Source organism: Psammomys obesus, unplaced genomic scaffold (assembly GCF_907164565.1).
Source record: "Psammomys obesus unplaced genomic scaffold, mPsaObe1.curated_primary_1811, whole genome shotgun sequence".
Taxonomy (NCBI): Eukaryota; Metazoa; Chordata; class Mammalia; order Rodentia; family Muridae; genus Psammomys; species Psammomys obesus.
In genome coordinates this window covers 1,196,716-1,206,735 of record NW_026586383.1, presented here as the reverse complement: position 1 = coordinate 1,206,735, position 10,020 = coordinate 1,196,716, and the positions used below count along the sequence as shown (strand labels likewise).

The window sequence follows — 10,020 nt, the reverse complement described above, 5'->3', positions numbered from 1 at the left end:
ACTGAAGTCTCGTCCTCTGCGAGAGCAGTATGCACCCTTAGCTGCTCAACCATTTCTCCAGCCCTCACGAAGACGCCCCTTTTAAATTCAATAGCTACAATAATGCTTCTGAGGACACAGCTTACAAATATGGTCCCATGGTGTACAAGGGCTCAGGACCTAGGGTCTTCAGGCACAGCTGCCTGTCATACACTCACTGGAAGCAATAAATGTGTCATCTGGGGGACAGCACCTCAAGCATACATTTAGTGGGGCAGTCGGGGCCTTCAGAGAAAACACAGTAAACTTATCTGTACAGGTGTGAACTTAGCTCAGGAGTTCACATATGAAGAGGTGAGGTGTTAGCCTGAGGGGAACCCGGGTCACTGGAACCCTCTCCTGCGACTGCAATGCGCTTTTTCTTCAGAGGCAGGCATGGACAATGCTCAGATCACTGGTGGCAAGAAACATTTTTCTGGAGCGGAAGGTACCTCAGTGAGCCAGCACTGCCAAGGGTTAGCCTGCAGAGACACTCAGCTACAAGGAGCAGGCCCAGCCTGAGCCAGCTGAGCCTCCCATGCCTGGGTGTGAGTCTTGACACACAAACATGAGGTCAGATCAGGGTTCCTGCTTGCCTGGCTCAAAAGTGAGTCTGGGTTTGGTGCTAGCATCCCACCTGGGGTTTGGGGTGACAGACCCAGGGTCTCTCGTTTGGAAACAATATAATGCAACATCGAAAGTTGCTTTCATCAATAATTGCAATGAGCCATTTCAAAAATGGTGAAGAAACACCAGTTGACTAACTCAGGAGCAATGAAGCATCTTCGTACCTAGGTTGGCCTTGCCTTTTCGTGATTATAAAAGAATTAAGAACTATTACAGCCTACATCTCTGAGAGGCTATTAGAAAAGGGCGGGCTCGGGGGTGCACTGGCTGCTCTTGTCATCTTGACACAAACCTCGACATATCAGGCAACGGAGAATCTTAATTGAGAAAGTGCCTCGCCAAGACTGGCCTGCAGGCATGACTTGGTGCACTGGGGAGGCTTGATATGGGGGAGTAGGGAGCCCCTTATGGGGGGAGAAGGGAGAAGAAAAAGGGGACAAGGGGGGAAGTGCAGGGGGAGAGGAGGGAGGGCACACTCTTGGGATGTAAAGTAAATAAACTGGAAAAAAAAAAAAAGATTGGCCTGCAGGCAAGTCTGTGGGGCATTGTCTTGGTTGATGACTAATGTGGATTTGTATTTAACACCACACTTCTTAGGGAACATTACTCAGTTGGTGTAAGTATTGGTCCTTTGACATTTGATCGCTTCTCTATTTTATATGTTCGGTACATTAAGCACATTTCTATCAAATTTCTGTTCCTCACACATGAAGGTTTCAGTTTGGGGCTAGTCAGTGTGTAAGCACAATATTAACCTGGGAGATAAAACAGGAACCTAAGCCTGTAATCCCAGCACTCCAGGAGGCAGAGGCAGGTAGATCTCTGTGAGTTCGAGGCCAGCCTGGTCTACAAAGTGAGTCCAGGACAGCTAAGGCTACACAGAAAAACCCTGTCTCAAAAAAACAAAACAAAACAAACAAACAAGAACAGAAACCTAAGAAAAATATGGGGAAGACCCATCTAGGATTCCTGAGGCGTCGACCTGAGGATTTTCGAGGTATGAGCACTTCTTTCTACCTGTTTGAACTCCAATGGTGTGAAATGTTACTTATGCAAAATAAGCCATCCTAACGTATCTCTTTTCCTTAAGCAGCAAACACAAATTATAGACTGCGTTTTTGATGCTCTTGATCGTGGTAGAGAAAACATTTGTTCTCTCAGTTAGTAATTGTCTCTTCCCACATTAAGAGAAATGATGAGGAATTCAAACCCTACCTGTCTGCTGTGGAGCCCAGGCCTCCATGTAGCCTCGACAGGACAGGGGCTGTCAGTGTGTCTGGATCAGGTCTGATTCAGAAGGGCCCCTGGAGGTCACGTCTGTCCACCTTATGCGTACACACGTAAGTGTGCCCGAATGCCTGTGAAGCTGAGGGACACGCCAAATGAGAATGGTTGCACCCCCACTTCTACAACCAAAAACAGTGAAGGACGGACTAAGCTTGAGCCGACACTGAAGTCCTGATGTTGGGATATATTGTTTAATATATTTATTTTTATTTTACATGTCTGAGTGTTTTGTCCACCATGCGCATGCAGTGCCCACAGAGGCCAGAGAGGGTGTCAGACCCCCTGGAATTGGAGTCACAGATAGTTGTGAGCCACCATGTGGGTGCTGGGACTCGAACCTAAGTATTCAGGAAAAGCAGTCAGTGCTCTTAACCGCTGAGCCGTCTCTCCAGCCCCTAATGCTGGGATCTTGAGTGCTGAACTCTCTTGAACATATTAAAGTCTATGTGATTTGCAGTCTTTCCTTCTGTGGCTACGGAGGCTGAGGCAAGGCGGTTACGCGTGGGATGCTGCCCGCTGGAAAGCGGCTGCTACAGGAAGTGGGATTGTTCTTCCTCCTTCTCCCTGCCACCTTCCCTCAGCCCCCTCAGCCCCTTGTCAGTCCCTTTCCTCCTCCAAATAGTTCCTCTTCTGCCTTCCTGACATGAGTCGGTCTCCCTTTTGCTCTCCCTTAAGTGCTTTTTCTCCCTCTCATGGTTCCCTTTCTAGTTTCACCACACACACATACATACACACACAAAACATACACACATACCACACATACACACAGAGACATACACAGCACACACAAGACAAACACACACAGCATACACATACACACAGACACAAACATACAGAGACACATATACAGACACATCACATACACAAAGACACACAGACGCCAGGGACATACACACACACACACCACACACAAACACACACTCACACCATACACACGCACACCAGAGACACATATACAGACACATCACATACACAAAGACAGACAGACGCCAGGGACATACACACTACACACACACACCACACACAAACACAAACACACAAACATACAGATCACACTCATACACCAGAGACATACACACTACACACACACCACATACACAAACATCCATACACACTACACACACACACTAGAGACATCCATTCCACACACACATCCACACACACAAACACACACACAGACACATACCCTCAACACACAGACACACACGCACACCACACACACACACACACACACACACACACATAAATTTAGACTTAGATTCTGCACCAGAGAGCATACGGTTTTTGTCTTTCTGAGGCTGATTTACTTTGCTTAGCATAATGGTCCCTGGTTCCATCCTCTTTCCTGCAAATGCCATGATTTCATTCTTCCTTACGGCTGAATAAAATTCCATTGTGTGTATACACTGCATTTTCTTTTTTCTATTCGTCTGTTGATGGAATCTGGACCAAATTCATTTCCTGGTTGTTATGAATGGTGAACCTATAGCATGGGTGTGTGGGAGTCTCTGTGGGGTTGACTTAGAGGCCTGTGAGTGAGTGTTATGGCTTCGTCATGCAGCTCATATTTCTTACCACTTCCCAGTAGGCTCGCCCAACAAAACCCATGAACATTTTCCAGGTTCTCTGGCCAGCTGGCTTGGTGGATGCCATAGGCTTCAGCTGAAGGAACGAGTGAGTGAGGAGAGCAGCTTAGCGGCTGCTGGTTACAACCTGAAGGTTCTGGAGCTCTGGAGAAAGAGGCTGGCTAACCCTGGTGGCCCCTTGTCTGTGTACAGGGATTCGTTTACTCCCTGACCCAGCCCTGACTCGTGGGGCATCTTCAGTGTGCTGGGAGCTGGCCAGAAACAAAGGCTCTGCAGGGAAGGACGGTGCAGGTTCCCAATTGCCGAGGCAGTGGGGGAGCCCATGAGGAGGCCACCACACAACAGCAAGGGCAGGTGTTCGCGTTTTTGTTGCTTGCTTGCTTTGAGGGTTTTTTTGTTTTTGTTTTTCTCTGTGTAGCCTTGGCTGTTCTGGACTTGCTTTGTAGATCTCAAACTCACAGAGATGCACTTGCCTCTGTCTCCAAGTGCTGGGATCAAAGACGTGCACCACCATGCTCAGTTTTTTTTCCAAAAAAAAATCTTTACATCCCTTTATTGGAGCAAGATTCCTGACGCATACAGTGATGTATTCACTAAACAGAGTCCTGTGCAGAAATTACACTCTAACCGTCTAGACAGATTTTGGTTACACTTTGCCTATCGATGGAGTAGCTCCATTTATAAAGTTTCATACATCAAAATGCTTTGGATTTGATCAGGCTGTCCATTAATCAGCTCTGAAAAAAAATGGCATTTAATTTTAGCTTTATTTTACAGCATCAAAAAGCTTATACATCAGGTAGCTTCCCGAAACACTGTTCTCTGCACAGTGGCACTGAGCAGACAGAGCTCTTCATCCACCCAGACTCAGAGTCACATCTGAGAGCTTCTGCTGCATAACTGGGACAGAGTACTCCCGACCTCCTCATGGACTGCTTACTCTGACAGGCCACCTTCTCGGCCAGTTCACACTGCCAATGAAGACCTGCCAGCAGCTGTCGTCTGTACAGGTGGCATTAGAGCGACAGGGCAGTGACACAGTGGGCGCAAGTGCTGCCATAATACCCAGGCAACTGAAGGCCCATTTTAAAAAATGCCAAATCGAGATAAAAATCAAGGGTACAAGTCCGTGGCAGCAACTGTACCCTCATCACTCAGACACGGAGACATTGAGACGTGATTCAGATCCCTGTAACTCAGTCTGCATGGCCCTGAGGTCGTCCTGCAAAGTGCGTATCAAAAATACCAAGTTAGGAAGACAAAGTTTGACACGATGTCATTATGCAGGTCAAACTCGGAAGGTCATATTGAGCACCTCTTCTCACAGAAAAGCATCAGGTCCTCTGTGTACATACTGGTTTTTCTGTAACAAGGCAACTTGTACACACTGACATTTGAAATGAGCATCTTTTCCTTCCAGTGAAAACAAAAAATATTAAAAAATTAAAAATAAGGTTACAACAGAGAACATCAAATCCAAATAAAACCCTACAGATTCTGCTGATTCTTCCATTGAGTGGCAGGGCTCAAGTCATCATTAGGAGAGAATTTTATTTTAAAGTGTCACCTTAAACTGCAAGGATGTCCATTAAACATCACAAACATGCCAAACCCCCAGACACCTCAAACCCACCCTTTGCTGACCTTCTATACCCCTCTTTTTCCTTTTTTTTTTCCTTTTTATGAAACAAGAGAAAGTAGACAGATACATGTTGGTAAATGCTAACTGTCTGTATTCACATAGAGACACAGTGTACTCTCTGAGCCCAATATACAGAGAAAGGAAAAAAGCTAGAATTCTATGCAGTACTACCCAGGAGCCTAGCATTCTCCAGCCTCAGCAGAGCCAAGGGAACTAGAGGGCTTCTCCCCCCACCCCCACCCCAGAGAGCAGTGTTGGTATTGAAGCCACAGTTTTTGAGACAAGAAAGGATAAAAATGAATTTAGAACAGAGAAGTGGACATTCTTTTCCTGTTGTGTTTTGCTCAAGGTTATTTCCCGCCCCCCCCCAAATAAGTTGAAAACCACGGTGTTAAAAGAGACCTCAAAACAGGGCGACTGAGCACAAAGGTTAGGGGGAGGAAAATGACTGCAACTTGCTCCCAGGGACTGGAGAAAAAAGAAAAAGAAAATAAAAAAGAAAGTTGGAACCCATCAGTGCTAGTCATTCTTACCTTCATCCTCCTCTCCTTCCTCCCCTTCATCTTCAGCTTCAGCTTCATCCTCATCCCCTTCATCAATATCTTCCAACCCTTCCTCTTCATCATCATCATCATCATCATCATCATCATCATCATCATCATCTTCCACCTCTCCTTCGTCATCATCCATATCAGGAAACAAATAGCACTGCAAGGGATTTGGCCAAATATCGTCTTTGATGCCTTCTCCTGACTCATCTGCAGCTGCATCGGGATTCGGGATGGTCAGTGAGGCAGGTGAAGAAGCTCTTTGGCTATTCGTGCTGCCACTTCCCACTGGCCTTATTCTGTGTTTGACTTGAGCGCTTTGTCAAATCCTTTCCAGATTTCCACTTGATTTTGGTGGACTTTGAAGATGGGTCACCACTCTCATTCAGATGAAATTCTTTGGAGAGAACTTTATTTTCAAAGCAAGGATTTTCATCAAAATAAAACTCTGTTCTGTAACCTGATTTAATGTCTTCAAGTTCTGTCACTTCAACTCTGGTCAAATAATGCAGAGCCTCCTCGTCCTCCTCCCTCAGCGGTTCGGACACTTGTGGGTGGTTGACAAATGTTGTTACTCAGAAATTGGAGATTTTGGCCATCAAGTCTGACCTCTCCTGAAAAAAAAAAAAAAAAAAAAAAGTTAGCAGAGTTTGTTATATTTTTGTTCTACTTTCAAAATTTCCTCACCAGCTTGTTCATTAAGTCTCTCTATTTCATCTTGTACTTCATCAGTATGTTCAATTGCTTCTTGCTGTTCTTTTTCCCCCTTTGGCAGGCCAGGAGAGACCTCCAGCCTTGGGGCAGCAGCCAATCTGGATTTCTTGGACTGAGGCAGGATTGCCATTTTGGGACCATGGCACAAGGGAGGTGGTCTGAAGCCAGAGGGCAGAGGCACAATATTCACAGCAGGAAAAAACTCGCAGGAACTCTCATTTTTTTTTCTTATTTTGTTTTGGTTTGGTTTTGATTTCTGAGATAGGGTCTGGAACTTTCTATGTAGAGCAAGGCTGGCCTTGAACTCACAGAGGTCTCCCTGCCTCTGCCTCCTAAGAGCTGCGATTAAAGGAATGTGCCACCGTGCCCTGCTACAAACTGGTGTTTAAGAGGCAGACATGGGAAAGTGTGACATTTGGGCAGAACCAGCTCCAGATGGGAGGGGAGATGAAAGGTCATCATCCCACGGTATCCATTCAGAATAGCCATACATCCACTTAGCTGACGGGAAATGCCAGCTTTGTTTTAAGTCCCTGCCATTGCTCATTTTGGTAGGGGTCCCTTTTTAAGTATGCACAGACACTGATGAGTTAACCAGCCGTAGCTGGAGATCAGACCCAGTGGATGTACAGACACTCTGGGCACTCAAAAGCCACATTCGGGGCTTTTGCTTCTCACATGTCCGTGGCCAGCTCACCATCGCCTGTGTTCGCCATGTCTGGGTGTTATATAGTGCCTATACTAGTGTGGGTGAGTTTGCCTGTACCTGGCTATGCCACCTCCGTCAGAGGAATAATATTCTCCTTACGCATTTGGGGTGCTTTTAGCACCACGTGACTCTAACAACAGCTGCGTGTCCGGACAGTCACTGTGCCCATTCACAATAATTACCCCTGGTCACACAGTGGGTGAGAGACACAGCTGACAGCCCCCAGGACCTCATCAGAACCACAGCTGCACTCTTGCCTTTCCATGGGGCACATTATCCCAGATGCAGAGCCAGGGCCCCGGGGAATCCTAGCCTGTCTGCAGACCAGGCCCTGTTCAGACCCTCCCCCATTCTGGCAGTTGCTCTTGATCTTATGGAAGCACCACGAGGAGCCCTACTAGCTCAGCTGTCCAGATGTTGGCTCAGGCCATGCAGTTCATGGGTCTCATGGCCACCACATGGCAGATCTCGACGGCACTGCTCCTAAGGCACCTGGTGCCTTGATATTGATGGAGCCTTTGCTGATGCTTTGAAGAGAAAGGTCCAGGATGGACAAGGTGGAGAGAGAGATGGATAGACAGCTTCATTCTCTGCCACCCCCATGGCCTCCTGAGACCCCATCACAGAAAGAATCACTTAGCTTTTGACCCATGCTGACCCCCTGGAGTGAAGCCAACAGCCTGGGGAGCCTGGACATGGCTCTGGGTGGACAAAGTGCCACCATTATCAGCAGGAAACTTAGCTGGCTGAAGAGCACAGGCAGGAAAACCCAGACTTCATTAACCAACATGCCTTGTTGCCAAATATTGCCCAATTTGCACAGGACCCACAAAGACAAAGAACTTCTGTCTGCTTGGCATAGAATTTTTCTTCCTCTTCCTCCTTGTTCACTACACCTCAGAGTCAGGACCCTCTGACCTCACAGGGACCAACCTGCCTGGGACTGTTCCAAAGACCCATTGTCTGCAATCCAAGGGGCAGCAGGAAGGTCTCAGGCTCCCCGTGCCACTCCCACCCCCTTTCTGAGTCCTCAGCTCTCCCTTCCAGGGAGCACCCCATGTCTCTGAAGACACCTGAACCATGGGAGCACAATCACCACATCTATTCAAATGAAGACTGTGCAGTGGACCTGGCCCAGAGGAGAGTCTTCTAGGAAGGAAGGCGCCAACCAAGTGTAGCCTGGAGGGTGGCCACCGCTGGCCCAGGGTAATAAGGAGTCTGGATCAGGGAAAACCCCAGGCAGGAAGCACCAGACCCAAGACTCTGCTTCTCCCTATTCCTTGGGATTGCCTGTGGCCAGGAGTGGAGTTGAGACTTTGTGTTTAGAGACTAGGTGTCTCTGGGCCTCTTTCTGCACCCTGTGAGGACCAGGTTAGGTGGGTTCTTAACTTAGGAACCCAAGGTGGGCACAGAAAAGCAAGGGTTCAAGGTTTTCCACCATGTGAAAGAGCAGCCAGCCAAGGCCCTCCTCCCAGTTTCTCTGGGCCACAGATGGCTGGCTATCCCCTCACCAGTCTCCAGGCTGCTGCCCCTTCAAACGTTCTCATCCCTCCATTTACCTCTTCATCAAAGAGGAAGGCAGGAAAGCTTGGGGGGGAAATGACTGAAAAATCAGAGGTGAGGTTAGTAGTTAACCTAGATCAGTTGGCCCGTGGGCAGGTCTATTATAGGTTTTACTTGGTATGGTAAATCCCAGCTCCTCAGTGCCATACACTAAGCAGGAACCCTGGGAGTATAAAAATGGAATGAGCAAGGATCCACGTGTTTATGCTCTCTCCTCTTGACCATGAATGTGATATTTTAAGTTCCTGCCTTGATTTCCCCGAGATGGTGGACTATAGCCCAGGGCTGTAAGCCAGGTAAATCCTTTCTCCCCTGCGTTGTTGTCAGGATCTTTCTCACAAGAATGAAACTAGGACAGTACCCACATGTCAAGATTTAACACCAGTGGTACCCATGCCACAAAGTAAGTGGAGTTAAAACCTGATGCTGACATATTTGCATGGTACCATAGCTGGCCTAGTACTTCCTCTCAACTGTCTTATCAGGTCTTGCCTCCATCCCTTCTCTCTTCTTTCTCTCCCTCTCCTCAGCTTCTCTCTCTAGCTCTAGTTCTCTGTCCTTCCAGCAATCTCATAAATGTGCAAGTGTGGTCACTCTATTTATAACTGCCAGCCCGTGTCCCCTAACTCCTAGCGCCGAGAGGGAAAGTCTGTGTCTGACCCATCTTTGTATCCCAGGATCTCACCATGGGTTTGGTGACATAACATGACAAGATTAGAGATCTGTGAGGCTGAGAAGCCTCCAAAATCCTTTGGTTATAACCCTCATTCATGGAAAGAGATGACTAGAGAGCACATTGGTTCTCTTCCAACCTCAGCATCTCATAAGATCCTGCCATGGGACAGCCTCCAGGAACTCTCACATCTTCATGGAGTTGAACAGGAGTTGACCTGTGGAGGAAGCTGAAGCACAGACAGACTTCCCTCCAATCTTCACCTAAACTTTGAGATCTCACCCACTGACACAAAAGACATCCTCTTTTCTTTCCTATTTTTTTTTAAAAATTAGACAGTGTCTTCTAAAGCCCAGGCTAGCCTCGAACCCACTACATAGATAAAGATGACCTTAAAACTCTAATCTTTGTCTGCCGAAGACTAACTTCCAAACAATCTTCAAAAAGACTCAAAGATTAGCCACCTGGATGGCCCTCTTCAAAGAGAGCTGACTCCTCCAGCACTGTATGCTGTAACCTGTGTTGGAGAGGCTGAAGGTGTTGGGGATGGGAGAGACCATGAAAGCAACGGCTCTGACCCAACAATACTGTTGCCAAACATTTTCCTATTTGCAAAAAAAAAAAAAAAAAAAAAAAAAAAAAAAAAAAAAAAA

The 10,020-nt window shown here is 47.1% G+C and overlaps 1 pseudogene; it reads right to left on the bottom strand.

Moving 5' to 3' along the window:
* Nucleotides 1-5,679: 5,679 nt before the first annotated feature.
* On the bottom strand, nucleotides 5,680-6,552 carry LOC129672245 (protein SET-like; annotated as a pseudogene).
* Nucleotides 6,553-10,020: the final 3,468 nt, after the last annotated feature.